Below are 18,972 nucleotides of genomic sequence, written 5' to 3'. Positions count from 1 at the left end.
CTGTCAAGGCAACTCAGTTTTACTAACTGTCAATCATCTTCATGAGAGGAGAGTTCATATAACAAATACCTTTGCTCTTCCAAGAATCCTATGTGAATGCTTAGGCTTTTCTGAACGCTTTCCTGGGTTTGGCAGTTAACTGTCAAATGATTGTCAGAGTCACTGACTGTCTACAGAGTGGCTGGGCTGGTTGCTGCACTCACACCAACCTGAGCAATGGAAGAGGATGGGATTTTTCTAACTCGCTGTACAGATGTGAAACCTGGATTACACTTGCTTCTCCATTTTAGTGTTTGGAAACATTTCAAGTCATAAATTATAAATGTTGTGTATTTCTGTGCAGGTCATAAGAGAACAGCAGATGATAATTCCAAAATGGTTATTAAAGGAAAGCAATCCTTTGGGAGAAGGGGAGGTGTGCCAGGGACAAAGGGAGAGGATTAGAAATGCATTTAGTCAGAAGCCACAGTGGTGGGTGTTATGATGACAATCATAGTTTGGAAATGTTTGCAGCAGATGGGATCTACCATCACTTGCCAGTTGCATAGAGGTTTGGGCTTCCATAACAAATGCATGTTTCCCTTGGAGCAAAGGGTGATTTTACAAAACAATAGCATACATATCTAAGGAGTTTGAAACTGTGCAATAGCTACTTAGTCATAAACAGAACCTCCTAGGGGAGATGTGTAAGGGAACAAGAGGCAACAAGGAGAATTTTTTCCCCTAAAACTTAATTTAGTTATGATCATAAAACACTTGCTCCTTTAGAGTTGCTTATGTTTGAACAAAATACCCAATGTACTGTATTTGGAAAATCTGTTCTATAGTAATAACCCATAAATTGATTTAAGAACAAAACATCAAAAGATGGTATCATAGTATAATAATATCCATGCTAAAAATTTTAATATCACATGATATATATCTTTCTTCAAGGTAATTTGATGTAAATATAACTATTCTGCTTAATGCTTTCACTTTTCTGCAGACAAATTAGGTGGTAAATAAGCAGATAAAATGTAGAAAAGCAGCTGGGTGCCAATGGCTCATGCCTGTAATCCTAGCTATTCAGGAGGCTGAGATCTGAGGATCATAACTCTAAGCCAGCCTGGGCAGGAAAGTCCATGAGACTTATCTTCAGTTAATCACCAGAAAACTGGACATGGCACTGTGGCTCAGTGGTAGAGTGCTAGCCTAAAAAGCTAGCAAAAAAGATCAAGGACAGCACCCAGGCCCTGAGTTCAAGATCCATGACCACCAACAACAATAGAAAATGTAGAAAGTCAGTAAGAAAGAAGGCTGTTACTAAAGTTCAGTATGTTCCCTTATCTGTGGCTTTGATTTCTGAGGTTTCAATCTGTACAGCTGTCATCTGAAAATATTCTTTGGAAAATTATAAAATAAGCAATTCACATGTTTTAAGTTGCATCTCAGTCTTGAGAAGCATGATGAAATTTTATGCCATCCTGTTCCATTCTACCAGCAACAGGCGTCATTGCTTTATCCAGTGTATTTCTGTTATAAGTGCTTCCTACTTGTCAGTCACTTAATAGCAAGCTCAGTAATCAGGTTTGTTCTTGTAGTGCAGTGTTTGTGCCAAAAAATCCTTCATTTTACTAAATAATGACCCTGATTATTATGCTATAATGTTTGTATTTTATTATTAGTGATCTCCGTTAATCACTTTATTATAGTTATGTATGGAAAAGGCAAAGTTTGTAAAAGGTTTATTTGTGGTTTCATGCATCATGCTATTCTCTTTGACACCTGCCAAATGGGATAGCCTTGCCATGTCATGTGGACAGTGGTTTCATAGGAACTCCTTGAAGGGTAGGTCACTGGTTTCTGTCTAGACTATTTAATTCTGATATTGTAGCAATAAAGTAGCAATAGTCAATGCATAAACAGTGAATACAATTGTTCTATAATACATCTACTTACATGAGCAGAGGGTGGCTGAATTTTCCTATGGCCATTGTTTGTCATGCCTTATTTGTGTCAAATTCTAGGTTTGTATCTCATGTAACTGGTATTATAGGTTTTATATACTATATATGCTATATATAGTATACTATATATATAGTATATGTATTACATATATGTATATCATATATTACACATATGTAATATATTACAGATATCACACATATATTCACATATATTATATTACATATATGCATACATTATATCATATATATTATATTATATTTATTAATATGAAAGACCCCAGACTCACTGGGACACTTTCTTCAATGGGAGAGCACCCCAGAAACCAAGACTCCAAACCAGCAGATGCAACAAGCAAGAGGAGTTTATTTGACGTTTGCGCAAACGGACTCTCTGTCCCAAGCAGACAGGGAGTCCCTAGCAGAGGTTACAGACATTTTTAAAGGCAAAAACCACAAAATCAGCATAAAACGCTCTTTGTGATATAATTGGCTCATGGTTGGTGTAAGGGGGGGGGTTACATGGTTACAGGCCTATGATTGGTTGACATTTGGCCCAGTTTGTGGTTTGGCCAGGTGGTCGTTGTCAAGGTTCGTCCCATAGATTGCTTAACTAATCTGGAACTGAAGAACATGTACTATCTATAACCGCTGTCCTTGTCCTGGGTGGGCTGATATCCGGACATCTGGGCGGGCCAATATCCTTGAGTCACTGCCCAATTTTATTTCCCAGGGAAAGGGGGTCTGAATGCAAGCATATTTACAGAAGCAAAATCAGCAGTTAACAAGTTAGTAATGGTAATGGTAAAGTGAGGTTTTTAATTTTTAACCCTTCAAATATATATGTAATATATACTATATATATTCTATTGGGATAAAGTCTTTTCCAGGCTGAGTTTAAACCATATCTTACATATCTTCTGGTGTAGCTAGGATTATAGAGGTGCACCATCACACCTCAATTTTTTTGAGGAGTGAAAAGTGCTGAAATAAAATTTCTATTGATTGCTTTTATTTACTAATTTATCAAAACACTTGCAATACCACATTTCATTTTTGCATTAAATCTTTTTTTGTTTTTTCAGAGAGAAGCAGGAAGAAAAAAATCCCTGAAAAAAAATCTAGTACTTGCAGGAAACATCGTCACCAACCTCTGCAATGGCTTATTATACACTAAACATAATGTGTTATCTTGTGGCAAAATCCAATTTTAAGAATAAGTGAAAATTCATTTCAATTTTCAATTTTTGAGTGTATTTGGAAACCAAACATTTGAGGTAGGATTGTTTTATTTTGTGTCAAGTTCTAAGGACTCGATTGCTCCCACTATGTCTCTTGAAGACAGTAAGATTGATGAGCTGTTTCCATCAGAACAATTTCACTCCTTGGTCACCCAGCAAGACACGTAACTAGCTGAACTATGTCCCTATCAATGCTTCTATATGAAAGCTAGTTAATGATTCATGACTGGTCATTATGCATAACTGATTTATTAATATTCTCAAAAATAATTTGTATCTTAAAGGTTAAGATATCATATTTAATTTTATAAATAATATAAGAAATGGCAGTCATAAGCCAAATAATTTGGAGCATGAGTTAGAGGACAACATCACTATGAGGAGAGGAATGAAAGAACACACAAAGACATAGCAATGTGATTGCTTTGTCTTCACGCACAGTGCTTAGCTACAGTTAACCAAGCAAAATCAAACCACTTTTGGTAACCCTGTGAATGCAAGCAACTTTTCAATTACAAAAATGTAGGTGGATTTAATTAGTGCTTGACTGTTATCAGTGCTTACTGGCTAGACTTCCTTCTTTTAGATAACAGAGAAAAATATTTTGAAAAAATTGTCTTTGATACTAAATAAGACAAACAGTAGGATTTGATTGTGAGAAGTGGGACTATCTGCATTTTTAGAAAAAAAACTATTTTTGCATGTAGGGTTAAAGCTAATAATATCAGAAAAGTGGGAACAGCTAATATGAATTGATTCTCAAAATTTTGTCTATCTGCTTTTTGCACATTAATTTGCATACCATCCAATGTAACTACCAACCCGGCTAAGATGAACTATAAAATATTTTTTTTCTTTTGGTGCTTGTCCTGAGGCTTGAATTCAGGGCCTGGTCACTGTATCTGAAATTCTGTTGCTCAAGGCTAGCATTCTACCACTTGAGTCACAGCTCCACTTTTGGCTTTTTTGGTATTCTATTGGAGATAAAAGTCTCACAGACTTTCCTGCCTGCACTGGGTTTCAGACTGCGATCTCCAAATCTCAGCCTCCTGAGTAGCTAGGATTACAGGTGTAAACCACCAGTGTTTGGCATTAGAATATTTTTATTACCAAAAATGTTCATGATGCTTTCTCATCAATAAGATTTGCCCAAGAGGTCACTATTTTCTTGGCACTTGATATGTTAATTTTGTAGTTTAGTTTGGTGATCATTAGTTTTTAAATAATGTCTGTATCATCAATACAAATGTGTTCAGGTGCCAGGTTCAGTCCTTCAAACACATGATGTTCTTTCTGTCAGCACTGGATTTCCTGTCTATATTATGATTAAATATGGATTTTTTCCCTCCATAAACTGTTCTGAATGAAATGGGATGGGTAGCAAAGTTACTTTGGGGATATTGAAGTATATTATGTTATATACCATGCCAGCTGGTAAGCAGAGTGATTTGCTGCACTTTGCAAAGTTGAGCCCAGGGCACATTTCTCAGTCCAGGTCACTGGACCAGACAGTACTTAAGGATCTGTTTTCAGAAATGGACTCCATGATGAGGTCCACATTGTGGGAGTAGAGAGCCTCAATTGCCGTCAGAAATCATCAGCAAGTATGAGGGAAGCCTTCGAAGTTAGGCTGAAGATCTGCCTCTATCCATTCTTTCTACCAAACTCCAAGATTTGTTCTTTTGCTCGTGATTGTGGAAACCTGCTGGCAGAGCCTCATATCATGGGGCTCTAGTTTCAGAGAGGATATACAGATACCAAAGCAAATCAAAGCAAAAGCCACGAGCAAGTCCTGCCATCCCACAGAACCTTTAAAATCAAAATCTACTTCCTGAATGGGATGGAATAGCTCCTACTTACCAGGCCAGCACCTGAAATTGCTTCAGCTTCCATTGCTTGATCAAATGAACCCAACGTTTTTTATTGTCAAGGTGATGTATAGCAGGGTCACAGTAAGGTACATTTCTTGTCAAACTTGTTACCCATTCCCTCATTTTTCTCCTACTTTCCCTCCCCCATCCCCCAAGTTGTACAGATAATTTCCAACATATTGTCTTGTGTATATTGCTGTTGCATTGGTTCCTCCTTGTCCTTTGTCTCACCATTCTGTTGTTCCTTTGCTTCCCTAATGCAAATAAACATATATACATAACCAGGGTACCAAAATCAAATACAGTGACAACACAGGATATACCATAGGGGGAAGAACATACAAAAGAAACAAGAAATCACATAGTACATTGAAAACAATAACAACAAAGAAAAATCTCTTGTGTCAATGTCTTGGAGTTCATTTCATCATCTTATATGTTCAGCTATGTAGCTATTGAGCTATTCGGCTCATCTGCTAAGATTATCCTAAACATATGCTAATTATTGAAAATAAGAGAAACCATGGGACCTATGTTTCTTGGGCCTGGCTTAGTTCACTTAATATTATTTTTTCCAAGTCTTTTCCTTTTCTTACAAAATGGGGCAATGTCATTCTTTCTGATGGAGACATAGAATTCCATTGTGTATATATACCACATTTTCTTGATCCATTCATCTACTGAGGGGCATCTGGGTTGGTTCCATATCTTAGCTATGGTGAATAATGCTGCAATAAACATAGTTGTGCTGGTGACCCAGCAGTCCCACTTCTGGGCATTTACTCAAATAAATTCAACATTTGAGGCAACCAGAACCCTGTACCTGCTTGGACACATTGCCTCTCTTCCCTTACCAGCCTGAACAAATCAGCATGTGGAAACAATGAGAAAACAAGCTTGGCAGGTTGGCCTGAATGGACTTCATCTGAGTTATGTCTCTTAGGAGCTTTGTGACACTGAACAGTTTCCTCTTCCAAGTCTCAGTTTCCTCATTTGCCAAGGAAAACTATAAAAGTATTTACCTATGCCATGGGGTTAAATGACATATGCCCTGTTAGTCACATTTTTCAGTTGGTAGAAAAGAAGCTATTTAAATTGGCCTCTAAAATTCAGCTATAAAAATCTCTTTAAAAAACCTGGGATGTTCCCACCAGCCTCTTCATAGTGGGTTTTCCCATTCTTTAAGAAAAAAATGAAACAAACAAGCCAGGCATTAGGGGCTCCTGGGTTATTTGGGAGAATGATAATGAGAGAAGTAAGGTTCAGGCTAGTTGGGATTGAAAAAGTCCAAGAGACTCTTTTTCCACAGAGGGGAAGCTTGATGTGGTGGTGAACATGCCCCATGCAGCAACAATAGGAAGCCTTGAGTAGGAGGATTGTGGCTTAGGAACTCAGGTAGGAAGGAGACCCCATCTTAAAAATAAGTAGTGAAAATAAGTCTAGAAGCATGTCCCAGTGGTAGGGTCCCAGTCTAGCAAGTTTGAGGCTCTGAGTCCAAACCCAACTATCATAAAACAAATTAAACATCCCTCCCTTCAAACTCAATCATGTTTCCCACTATTCCATTAACCCATCTGAAGATGATGAGTATGTTTTCCTTGTGCATAGTATTTTTACTACCTTACTAGCTTGATGTTTAGTACGTTGTAGACACTCAAGAAATGGTTGTGGTCATGGGTCAAATCTGTTATGTGGACACTACACACCCCCCCCCACACATCCTCTTTTCTTTTTGTTTATTTTTGAATATTTTAAATTATCTTTAAGTATTTGTACAAAGGAGTTTCTATTCACCAAAGCAGTTTATGCACAGAATGCATGATGATCAATGTTACCTCTTTCAATATTCTCACTTCCCCCTCATAACTCATCTTTTCTCTCACTTTTCTTAATTTTTAGGTTATGTATTGAATTTTTTTGCCATTTAACAAAACAGTTTGTGTATGCAATGCATCTTGATCTGGGTCAACACTTCAAGATCTTTACCTCCCTCTTCGACCCACTCCTTCCTTTATATTTCTCAATTATGTGATATGTACAGTAAATTCTTCCCTGCACTTTCTCTCTTTCCCCCTCCATTCTTCTACCTCCATGTTCATTGCAACACTATCTCTCATAGCCAAGATTTAAAAATCAGCCCAATGTCCCTAAATAGATGAATAGACATTATATATTACACATCATTTAGCTCAGTGTTCATGACCGTGTTTATTTTAGGGAAGGTATGAATTTCAGTAAATCCTTCAAGTTTTCCTGTCGAGCTAATCTTTTAGCTCTTAAATTGGCTTGATTATCAACACGAACACAAGATTACTATTTATGTAATAGCTCTGTGCTGGAAGTCTGTGCAGTGACACTGTGAAAACAGCTGTAATTTACCAATTGAGGAGCATTTACCTCAGCTTAGGAGTTAGTGGGAAGGCTAACTTTTAGCCCAGCTGATATCACAGGAATGGCGTCAGCTCTGTGGGTGAAGGTCCACATAGAGATCTGGGTGTTCATTTCACGTTGTGCTTTGACCAATGAAAACTTATAAAAGCTAAGATTCGGACTAGAAGCCCCAACACGTGAGAAATGAGTTTAGCAAGATAAGAAACTCTACCACCTACCAGTAATAGAACTAGAAGATTTGGGGATAGTACTAAAATGATTAATACTGTGATTTAAACCTCTGTGCTTACTCCTGTCAGCTAGAGAAGCAAAGCGAAAGTAGGCAGCTTCTGGAATGTTCCCAGCAGCCTCTACCCCTCTGCTTAAGGGTAAACTGTAGGGTAAGATATAAATGCTCTTTTTCTCAATTCTAAAGAATTGTTAGTTGGAACAGTTTCCTCTGTGAAATACAGATTATTCAGAGAAAAACAAGCAAAATTGACTAACATGCATGTACAAGGGAGATAACCAAGAAATGAGTAAGTTCTCAGGGAGAGGACTTTAAAAAATCTTTAATTCTGGCATTATGAGGGTTTGAACTCCGGGCTTCATGCTTGCCAGGCAAGTGCTTTACTACTTGAGTCATGCCTCCATCCCAGTTTGCTTTAAGTACTTATTTAAATATTAGAAATTGCTACTTATTATCTTTAAGTAGTTTTACAAAGGGGTTTCAATTCAACATGTCAGTTTATGAGTACAAGATGTCTTGATCAATGTCACCCTTTCCCTAATTCTCCTCTCTCTTCCAATTTCACCTGTCTCACAATTTCATGATTTTGCCTGAGCTGGCTTTGTAGCTACGATGACAGGTGTGTACTGCCATACACAACTATTGGTTGAGATGGGGGTCTCTGATCACTTTTTGACAAGACTGACCTTGAATTGAGATCCTTTTGATCTCTGCCTCCAGAGTAGCTGGGATTACACTATGCTAGGCCTTTCAAAGAACTTTGTGCTCTGGTATATGTGGAATCTTCAACAAAGAGTAGTAGTGACTTAGAGAAGTGACAGGATAAAGGGTAATGATTTTGAATCTCTAAAGGCAGCAAGATACGTGAAGGCAAAACCATGTCAGATAAAAACTTGCAGTAAAGCTTATTAATGTGTGTTTCTAAAGGTCAAAGTTGCCTTCCATAGTAATCTTCTTTGTCCTGGAAGAGAGGAAAACAAGAATATCTTTTTATTTTTAGGTATAATTTTAATTTTTATAGTTTAAATATGGCTGTATATTCAGATTGTTATCCACCATTTTCACATGTATGAAATATTTTCAAAATTATGGTTTTTATTGATTACTTGGTGTTTCACCTTATATAAACTGCATTTCTAGCTGGATGCCGGTGGCTCACGCCTGTAATCTTAGCTACTCAGGAGGCTGAGATCTGAGGATTGCAGTTCAAAGCCAGCCGGGGCAGGAAAGTCTGTGAAACTCTTATCTCCAATAAACCACCAGATAACTGGAAGTGGTGCTGTAACTCAAGTGGTAGAGTGCTAGCCTTGAGCTGAAGAGCTGAGGGACAGTGCCCAGGCTCAGAGTTCAGGCCCCACTACCGGACCAAAAAAAAAAAAAGCTGCATTTCTTTAGTCTAATATTAAATAGGTCATTTCTAACTAATTAGCAGTGAATGTTCTTGCACATATCTTTAAATAAATATCTTATTAACATTCAAAGATGCATTCCTACAGGTTTAAAGAGCAGGAAGCCTTAGGAAATGAGATACATGGTCTAATTGTTGCATCAATTTACCTTTTACAGCAGGATGGAAACATGATTGCTCTGATATTCCTTCTGGCCAGTATTGTTACCAGTTCTTTTTTTTTTTTTTTTTAATTGCGCCTGGTGATGTACAGAGGGATTGCAGTTACATAAGTCCAGTTTTGAGTACACTATCTCTGTAAGTTAATTCTAGGTTTTGGTAAATAAAGGGCAGATTTCTCTAGAAGCTCCGCCTTCTTCATCAATGTTTGCTTATGCCCCAAAGTACATTTTGGGGTGGCATATTGTGGTCTCCCACAAAATAAAAGTACTCAGTCCACAAAACTGTGGCACATTTTAATGCAGTAATCCAGCTCTTGAACCTCTGCCTTGACCAGAGCATTACTGAGTTCAAATCCAACTCTTATGTGCACATTCTAGAACTTGCACACCACCCATGTTTGGGGGAAATTTGAGGAGTTGTCATTTGAACAATTCTTAACATGTGTATGTTAGACAGGCATTGCAGCTTACAACAGCTATCCTACAGTGTGAATGGACGGGAATGAAACAGGGAACCTCTTTACAACACCTTTATTTCTGAAAGAGGACAGAGATTTAGCAGAGATTTTTTAAAAAGGTTTTTATTGTGGTTAAGTGATTGCATCACTTTTATAAATTTCATAGTCTTGTGAGATAGTGATATTTAGTTAAAGTCACAAACACATTCTAACCTTCATGGGGCAAATTTTTATCGTGGTCTATAACGTTTGTGAATTCTATAAGCTTTGACAATACAACTATTTCTTCCATATTGGGTGGTATGTACATTTCATTCCTTTTGAATTTATCAGAGATTTAAAGGTTCTAATCTCAGTGTCATGATTATGACTTTTCTAGGAAGAAATGCAAGAACTGAGAGGAGTTTGTGTCTCTTTTCTGCTGTGTGTGGGAAAAAATAATGAAGTTTGATCTATTTTAACTATAATGAGAGTTGTTGATTGCAGCCAGTTTCATTTTTCAAGAAGGTCATAGCCTGGTCCGGTAGCTACCTTCTGTTTTCTGTTCATTAGAGATCTGGCTTATTAAAGTTATCTATCGAGACATATTTTATTCCAATTTTATATTTATGCATTGTATTTATTTTATAGATAAATAAAAATATAAATAAAATATAGTTAATTAAAAATGTATTCCTTCCCATGTCCAAGGTTTACAGGATGACTGACAGCTGCCTTGTGTGAAATGGTAATGTTAGCTATATGTTGAGTCTCCTCGGCAAACGAGGACATTTATATGCTTTGTGCTATTCTTACACAGACTTTCAAGAGAGACCTTTTTATTATGACTTTCCACATAGGAGCCATGTGTTCTGAAAGTTGAGTAATTTGCCCAAGGCTGATGTTGCAGTCTGGTCTCAGGCCTGCCTCGCCCCAACCTCTGCTCTTCCTGCTCCATAAAGGGTATTTAGAAGTTGCACATGATTAAACTCATGGGTCATGGAGAGAAGCTTCTGAAACTGTGTTGCATGTGCTTATGGGGCTAACTTGCTTCCCACTATTGCTTTAGGTGTGATGACGGTGTTGACCTTACTCCTTGCCTTTTGCATTCTCATTCTATGTACATATGACCCTATAAGATGATGTTAAGAGAAATGAACCCCAAGATAGGGACACTAGTGTTTTTTTTTTCTTGCTTGCTATTGTTTTTAACGTATTTATAATGTACTATGTGATTTCTTTTGTTTCTTTGGTATGTTCCTCCCCCACGGTAGAACCCCTGTTTTCACTGCATTTGATTCCAGTGCCCTGCATCATCTTGTATATACATTTTTCTAAGTTGGAGAGAGGAAAGGAAAAAAAAACCAAAATGCTTAAATAGGGATACAAGTTGACCCATTATAACAATGAGATGTACAAGACACTATGTTGAAAAAAAACTTTACAACTTCAGGGGCAGAGGTGGGGTGGGGAGGAGTTGGAGGGAGAGATGGTAGGGGAAAAACAAAGGAGGGGTAACAATGCTTAATAGGAAGTGTACTCATTACCTTACTCATGTAACTGTAATTCCTCTGTACAGTATCTTTAGAATATCTATCTATCTATCTATCTATCTGTATAATTGGTTCCTTTAGATGCTCTAGTAATCATAACATTCCTTTTCTGGTATGGGCTTGTCAGAAAAAAAGAATATTTTTTGGTATGTGGGGTTAAAAATAGTAATCTGAAGCCAAGGAATTTGATACTTGTCCAAATAAGAACTGATTCTGAAGTTTAAAATACATGTTCATCATTTAACTCTTTAGTATTATATGAAAGGCAATAGGAGATACTGTATCAGTCATCTGCATGTGTAAATAATGATAGAGAAGAATGTATCACAAGCCAGACTGGAGTCTTTCCCCATATCTATGTAATTTCTTTCTTAGGGAAACAAAGGTCTTACAAGCATCCTATAATCTTACCCTATAATTTTACCATCTCTTGGCTTTTGATTAAAAGCTATTCTAGAAAGTAGCACTGTGGCTTAAGTGGTAGACTGCTAACCTTGAACACAAAGAGGCTTGGGGACAGTGCACAGGCCCAGCATTCAAGCCCTGTGACTGACCAAAAACAAACAAACAAAAACCCGCTATTCTGATTAACTATAGTCAGTGGTCTGTGAGACTTAGGTAGGCAATTTAAGTAAACTGAATTCCTAGGATTCCTGAGGGCTCTCACCCTGACTCTGTCAGTTCCCACTGAATGACCTTAGGCAAGATCATTAATCTTTCTGTGCTTCACTTTCTTCATCTATAAAATGAGGCTGGAAAACAGCAGCTCTGCTTTCAAAGGTGAGTAGCCGAATTTAAATATCATGTCAGAAAGACTGAAAGGTAGAGGGATACCAATGACTATTAGCTATCACATTTTAGGAGAATTTATTTAAAAAATGGTTCTATCACTTTATTTAGAGAAATGTACTCATCTTCAGAGTTGTGAAGTAAGCTTTTAAAAAAAGACACTGAGATTTGGTGTAAAATAAAATCAAATATTTCCAAAATGTGAAAAACACTTTAATGAGTGTCAGCCCAGGAAGTATCAAACCAATATATTTGATTCACAAACATTTCTTGCCTATCCAGGTATAGGAGAGAACGCAAATTAAGCCTTTGCTCAGGTAATTACAATCTAGCTAGAGAAAGGGAGATTGAGTATTAAGCATGAAAATGAGAGGAAACTGGTAAGGTCCATTCTGAGGGGAACGAATGAGCTGGAATGGAGCGGCTTTGGAGGGCGTGGGATCTCAGCTGGGGAGATTTGGCTATAAGAAGAAAAGAACTTCAGGGGGCATTAGGTGCCAGTAAACCAGCACAAAGATCAGTGAACACAAATTACTTGGTAGGCATGCTAGAATGCAGAGGCTGACATCACAGTTGGAGTGGAGCCCAAGATTCTGCATCTTAACCAGTTTTGTCAGATGGCAGCACAAGAAACGGTTCAGGCTTTCCGGAGAGGTTGAGCAACTAACAAAGGACTAACTTGTTTTCTGGAGACAGTGTGCAGAGGGCACAGTGACCGAGATGACAATGTGCTAAAGACCCACACTGAGAGAGTGGCCCCAACGGCTGTTCAAAAGACGAGCTGAAGGTGGGTAATTCACAGGCAAAGGGAGCCACTTCAACCGTCATCCTTGGAAGGTGATTGATACCTCATAAACCACAAGCCCAGGAAGATTGAGAGGGGAACGCAGTCTGGAGATGGCCAAGGAGCCAGCTTGATACTTGAGACATCTGATTTGTGGTCATGGATATTCAACAGGAATGTCCCTGGGGGAGGGCTGAGCCTAGGATTGAGCAAGGGAAGTGCACTGATCTTCTTGTGCCTTGGGAAACCAATCAGAGCAGGGGAGCTCATTTAATGAACCCACCAATAACATTCGTTTTGATCTTTGTATCTTAAAAAAGCACCAAGGAACATAGGAGAAAATTCTGAAACTATGAAGCAAGAAAATAAAACCGACACAATTTACAGGGGTTGGGAAGGTGGTTCAGTGGTGCATGCATGAAGTCGTGGGTTCGATTCCTTAGCACCACATAAGCAGACAAAGCCGGAAGTGGTGCTGTGGCTCAAGAGGTAGAGCTCTTGCCTTGAGCTGAAGAGCTGAGGGACAGCGCCCAGGCCCAGAATTCAGGCCCCATGACCGACAAAATTTTTTTAAAAAGTAAATAATAAATATGTATGTATGTATGTATATATATATATATATATATATATATATATATCAGAGAAACTCTGTCTTCTTATGTGTATGTGTCATACACATAGCCCAGCTGGCCTCAAACTTTTGATCCTCCTGACTCACTTTTCCAAGTGCTGCAATTATAGGCATGTGGTGCCATAGCTGGAACATGCAAATACTCTTTAATGCTTTTTGTTTTATAAACTTACTGTTTATTTCCAACTGGAATCTTGTTGTTTATATTATTTTGTATTTGCCTTTATGTCTGTGTCTTTTCCTTTGACTGTACTGGGGGTTTGGATTCAGGACCTTGTACTAGCTAGGCAGATGCTCTACTAATTGACCCATGCCCCCAGGCCTTGTTGCTCATTTTATTTATCTTTCAGATTTAAGCTTGTCAATTTTGCCTGGGGCTGGCCTTGATCTACACCTCTCCTAACTCTGTCTCCTGAGTAGCTGGGATTATATTTCCCTCTAACATTGAATAACCCATTGTAATATATTTTTTTATTGATAGATTCAGTTTTCTGGAAAAGTTTTTTTTTTTTTTAAGAACCTGAATAGACATTAAGATAAATAAAGTTTTCTACTTAGGAGTAACCAGGGCTGGGGGCAAGAATTAGATACATATCAATTGACTTAAATATTGACTGTTTAGTCTTTTTTGTTGTTTAATTAGTATGTAGGAATTATTAATGAACATTTCTATGCTATGTGAGAAAATACAGGCTGACAAGAAATAAATGATGAGAATTTTCTATCTTTTTTTAGTATACATTTGCCACACAGGGAGATGTCATTGTGGCATTTGCACATATATATGCAATATATTCTATTCAATTTCACCTCACTCTCTCTTCATTCTCTCCTTCCTTCCTTAAACAATTTCCACAAGTTTCACTGTTCTCTGTTCATATATGAAAACTATCTACTTCAACCATCTTCTTCATTCACTCAAGTATTTCCTATACTTGTTTATTCTTGAACAACTGATTTATGAGTTTTATATCCAGGTGGATGCTGTAGTCCAGGGGGTAGACTGCTTCTGGAATAATTTATCAGTGTCACTGTCATGTCTAGCATTGACCTTGAACATGAGAGACTTCAATGCTATTCTGGCCTCAGCAATCAAAGAACCCTATGCCATGGTTTTCTGAAACTTATGTATCTTTGCTTGAAGCTTTGCTAAATGAAATGGTTTGTTTTGATTGTATTTATGGTTTGGATGTGTTTGCTTCTGCCAAAACTCATGTTGAAATGTAAATGCCAATATAGTGGTATGGAGTGATGGTAGGTTCTGTAAGAAATGTTGGGGACACAGAGGCCCTACCTTTATGGGGGAACTAATATAGCCTCCTATGAAATTCTGTGATAAATGGGTTAGTACTACAAGAGAGAGATTGTTATAGTGTTCCTTTTGTGCCACATTCTCTTCTGCTTGCATGTTGTTGAGCATCATACATCAAATTAGCACAAGATTCTTACCAGAGTTAAACAGACGACAGGGCCTGATCTCAGGTATCTAAGCCTTGATAACCGTGAAAATTTTTACTTAATAATTTACTCAGTTCTAGGCATTCTGTTAGAGCAACACAAAATGGACCTCAATTCTGTATCTACAATTAAGTTTGCATAGCTATACATCAATAAGAATAATTAATAATTGTTATAAACTTATCACCCTGCTATGACTATAGACTAGACAAGTATGTGTAATGGAAAATGATTGCTAAAAGTGGCTATTGAGGGTGTTGGTGACTTAGAAAGTCTGCCAATAGTTTGAAAGGCCACTTATTCAAAGGTATTCATGTTATGAGTGTGCTCCTTTTCCTTCTAGAGAATCCTCAGAAAGTGCTACTGAATATAACTGAAAAAGATCACACAGTACCTGATAATCCTAGGAAATGGCCACGCTGTACTAAAGGAAATGAAGGCAACAAGAGCAATTATTAGAGTCACAGCAGTGAGGTAGAGGAGAAGGTTGAAATGACATTTCCAATTTAGAAGTCCTATTTATAGGCACTGGAACTTTCCAACCCTCCTCAGCTCTGGACTGACATGTTCTGAACATATTTTCTCCTTCAAAGTAAATTTATATGAAGAACCTTATGTAATTCTGTTCATCCATTTGAGCTTATGCAATGTCAGAGTTTAAAAAAAGCTGCTATCTTTGGGAAAAATAAGATATTTATTGCACTCATTAAAATATGTAGATATCCAATTTACATACAATGGTTTATGACAATACTATGCAAACAAAGATCTTAATGAGGCAACATTAAGAAATGCTAGATGCAATGTATATTTAAATACATATTTAGAGCTTTTTCTAAATATATTTAGAAAATATTTCTAAAATGTATTTTCAGATCAAATGCTGCTTCTGCTGTTAATACCCAAACAGGTACACTTTTTATTAGGAAGTTTGTTTGTTTGTTTTCCAATTGGTCATGGGGCTTGAACTCTGGGCCTGCACACTGTTCCTCAGCTCTTCACCTCAAGGCTAGAGTTCTACCATTTGAGCCACAGCACCAAAGGAAGTTAGTTGTTTTTTTTTTCTTTTTTGTGTCAGTAATGAGGCTTGAACTCAGGGCCTGGGCACTATCTCTGAGTTATTATACTCAAGGCTAGTATTCTACCACTTGAGCCATGGCTTCACTTCTGGCTTTTTGCTAATTAATTGGAGATAAGGGTCTCATGAAATTTCTTGCCTGGTTTGGCTTTGAACTACAGTTCTCAGATCTCAGCCTCCCGAGTAGCTAGAATTGCGGACATGAGCCACTAGCACCCAGATTTATGTAATTGATCAGCAAAATATACTGGCAATTCCTACATCAATGAAGGAAGGGAGACCAGCTGCATATTCTCCCAGATTACTTCATAAATACTTAATAACACTTTCTATCATCTGGCTTTTGTGTTTACAACTAGCTGGTCTGAATCTGATTTGCAATTTTGCCAGGTTATTCAAGTGGCATCTGTCAGAACAAAGTGCCATTGTTTTGTGAAAAATAAAAGAAGGCAAGGGATTCATTGCCATTGGATGTTTGACAGTTTTAGGACATAGAATGACAGGGAATTCTCCTCTGTGGAATTGCTTAGAAAAAAATTGGAATAAGATACAGAGAAAAATTTGCTTATCGAGTTATTATTGTTCATGCTTGCTGGAAACTCCCATGGCAAAAGGGGTAAATAAATGAAAGCAATTAATTTTTATTCATTTTATCAGGAAAATAAGCCTCCAAAAAGTCAGCTTATCACCAAAAGGAATGCAGCAGACACAGAAGGGTTTCAAACTTGCTACCATTTGGACCTCAGAAATATGGACTTTTTTTTTTTTTTTTTACAATTGTACTATTTGATATCTGCAATCTGTGGAAATGCCTAGCCCCTTAATTTCTTCTGAAACATGAGAAAAACTCACAAAGTCAACAGTGTTTGTCTTTTGAAAGACCTACTTGATAAGTTTTACCATAAAAATGTTCCAGGAAAACAAAAAATTAGAAGCATTTACACTCTCTGAGATTCATGTAACCATAGACAAATGTTATTAAAAATATTAAACAGGGAAGGATTCCTGTAAATGATGTATATTTTCTCATTTGGTTTGTCCCATCTAGTTAACTACCAACAATCAGAAAAGCTAAGCTAAAAAAATAGAAATGACGGAAAGTTAGCCATCAGGATTTGAGAGGTATGCCATATAAACATGTCTCTTGTGTATTTTTCTTTGTGGGTCTCAAGTGTTTTCCTAACTGCTTAGTGAGTCCTTTCCAACTTTACAAGGAATGACAATTAGATTCTTTCTTCATATTCCTTGTAAAACTGATGGATATGTGTTAACTGAAGTACCTTGAGGGCTATTTTGCTAGGAACAAAAATGTTCTGCTGTTCCATGGCCAAGTTTGAAGAACAGTGAGGCAGTGAGCTGTCAAGTGGAATAAAGATATCTCAGTTCTCCTGAAATAATACAGGCTGAAGGATACAATGTGAGGATACTTGGTAGCTTCACAGGGCTGCAGCCCAGTAAATCAGGAGTGCAAGTATCTAGAGTTTAGTGATTTGAAGAGTTTTTCACTTTGCAAAGATCCCCATTGTCCCCATTGGTTGTAGTTGGAAATACATCCACTTTTTAAAACAAATAGTATCTACTTTAAAATATAGATTTCCCAAAAAAGTTAAAGCTTACTCCCTGGTTTCAAGGAGTAGATAACTAGACAGAGGGGCAAAGTGCTTTGGGTAAATAAAAATTCCTTGTAACATTCTCCTCAAACATCAGTCTTTTGTCCTTTGCACAGTCATTGCTATGCATAACCTCTTGGATGGGACTTGTCACACACGCACACAGCACACAAGCAGAGTTCATACTGGAACTTGTCTCCTCCAGGGAAGAGACTTGGTTCACGTGTTCTATACCCTATCTCCAGTACTTAGCACAGGTAGTTATAAAGACACTCAAAAACCACTTGATAAGTCTGACAAAGATGTGTTGCATGCATATATGGACACATCACAACAAAATGAAATCCACTTGTACAACTAAAAGTGATGTTACTAAAAGTGCAAAAACAAATTTAAAAAAAACCACTTGATAATTAAACTGAGACCTCTGTAAGTCGTACATAATAGATCCTTTAATAGCTAATTCTGTTTGTTCCTAAGGAGTAAAGCCACTAGGTGAGCCAGTAGAAACTTTGGGAGATGCTCTAGGTAAGATGGAAATCTATTCTATAGTAGACTCATTTATTTTTCTACACAGCCCCTTCTAGGACCACTCTGTGTTTTGTTTTGTTCTGAATGGACCCTTCATATTTTTGAGATCTGCATCTACAGATTAACTAACAGCAGGTGTACAATGTGAAATACAAATTGTGCCTGTGTTGAACCTGTATGGACTCTTCTTATTGTATCTTCCAAACTGTACCATATAGCAACTGTTTGTACAATATTTATGTTTTATTATGTGTTATAAGAAACCTAGATATTTTTAAAGGTATATGTGAGGATTAGCTCAATGCAAATCCTATGCCATTTTATACAAGGGTTTGATCATCTGCATATTTTGGCATCCTGGAAATATTTCTCTGTGGTTTCCAAGGGATGGCTATATAGCTTTAGTGGCCTTGTCTGTCAAGATAAGCTAGTAAATGGTCATGTGGTTTGACTTATGCTAGCTAGATACTCACCTAGAATTTAGACTTTATGTTGAGCAATTCAAGGGATTTGATAGGTATTTTAGTAGGTGATTGGTAGTTTCTGTTGCTACTGTGATGATTTACCACAACTTTAGTGGCTAAAAATAGCATGGAATTATTGTCTTATAATGTTGGAGCACAAAACATTGACACAGGTTTTATTGGGTTAAAATTAAGATGTTAAAAAGTTGGACAACAGTGGCTCATGTCTGTAATCCTAACTACTCAGGAGGCTGAGATCTAAAGATTATGATTCAAAGTCAGCAAGAGCAGGGAAGTTTCTGAGACTCTAGAAGTAGAGCTATGGCTCCAGTAGTAGAGTGCTAGACTTGAGCGAAAAAGGTTAGGAGAACGAAGCCCTAAATTCAAACC

This window comes from Dipodomys ordii, unplaced genomic scaffold, assembly GCF_000151885.1.
Source record: "Dipodomys ordii isolate 6190 unplaced genomic scaffold, Dord_2.0 Scaffold25, whole genome shotgun sequence".
Classification (NCBI taxonomy): Eukaryota; Metazoa; Chordata; class Mammalia; order Rodentia; family Heteromyidae; genus Dipodomys; species Dipodomys ordii.
Note: the sequence above shows the minus strand (reverse complement) of the source record.